General features: G+C 34.5%; 1 long non-coding RNA gene across 1 annotated transcript in view; it reads left to right on the forward strand.

The window, feature by feature from the left end:
* Positions 1–1,035, forward strand: part of LOC116345549 — a 1,814-nt gene extending 779 nt beyond the window's left edge. Inside the window, exons 2-3 of the long non-coding RNA XR_004201515.1 lie at positions 130–464; positions 550–1,035. This is a non-coding gene — a long non-coding RNA (uncharacterized LOC116345549). The remainder of the gene's footprint in view (positions 1–129; positions 465–549) is intronic.
* Positions 1,036–1,445: the final 410 nt, after the last annotated feature.

Raw genomic sequence — 1,445 nt, forward strand, 5'->3', positions numbered from 1 at the left:
ATTTACTTTTCCATTAAGGTTTAGAAGTCAAAAATCAATTTGAAATACAGCTGATTGAAATTGATTGAATTTCAAATGAAACAAAAGGAACGTTGTATTTAACGATAACTTATCATTTATTCATTCAAGTAATTGCCAATTCGCAGAACGAATCACACACTCACATTGAGCACAACTGTAAGCATCGATATTATAAAAACACAACAACCAGCCCGCTTAATTTGCTAACCGTATATTTACTAATTCAATCGCACTGGGGATGCGTTAGTCCAAACTTGGCTGTTCGTGCGACCGGTTCAATATTAGCTCGCGGCTCGTCACCATATCACGCTGTACACCATATCACGCTGTATCAGTGCTGTGTTCAGTTTATAGTTAGTTTATTTTGTTTTCAAAATTATTAAACAAATCAGTAATGGCATCAGTACGTGGTTGGGCTAATTATTGGCAACAATTTTTTTCCGGTAATGAGTGCGATAATAATTGAGTTCAGTTTTTATTGGTATTTTTATAATACAAATGGTTTTTCAACTTTGATTTTTTTGATAGATTATGTTAGTACCAATGATAAGCAACGCATACTGCCATCCGTTAGTATTCAGGTGTTTGACGAAAGGATTGATATTATAGAAAAACGTGAAAGACGCCGAAATCGAAAAACTGCTAGCATTTTTGCGAAGTTTTGGCTTTTGATGTGGAAAAACTTTTTACTTCAATACCGTCACAAAATACAAACGATCATTCAAATCCTCATTCCGATGTTGTTCACTATGAATCTATTATTTATTCGACTTTTGATAGATCCGGAAATTTATTCGAACAATACGAAATTCGAATCATTTGGTATCAACAAGACGTTCAATCAGTCGTAAGTAAAATAATGTGTTAAAATTATATCATTTTCATAAGTTTCGATTAAGTCATTTGGGGAATTCATAATCCCAAGACCATGTGCGTTGCTAAAAAACCACTCGAAACAAACAGAGTCGGCAAAATCAAAAGTAAACAGAACAACGTGGCATTTCATCATCATAATTCAGAGATCAACGTTGTAGGGAAGTTTTTTTGCTTGCTCTCCAAAATTTATCACTTGATGATATGGTTCAGTTCACCATCTGTAATTCTGTACAGATGATTGAATGCTATTTTAGTCCGATTACTTTTGATTTTGGACGAGTGTAAGAAACATGTTTATTCAATGGTGATTATTTCGCCGAAATGGTTTTTTATAGTTTCTATAAAATTCTTGGAATGCTTGTCAATCAGGCTTATGATTTCGTCATATTAAGTAAAGCGCAGTGTTTGGAATATCGATTTCATAAGCGAGATAGACGAACAAAAGCGATATACGTACGCCGTATCACGCAGAACTTCTGTGAAGCGATATACGTCAGTTCTGTGCGATACCGCTGCATTTAAGTCGCTTGTGCGTCTTATATTTGGAT

Source organism: Contarinia nasturtii, unplaced genomic scaffold (assembly GCF_009176525.2).
Source record: "Contarinia nasturtii isolate CC-2019 unplaced genomic scaffold, AAFC_CNas_1.1 Cnas_scaffold_1344, whole genome shotgun sequence".
Lineage (NCBI taxonomy): Eukaryota > Metazoa > Arthropoda > Insecta > Diptera > Cecidomyiidae > Contarinia > Contarinia nasturtii.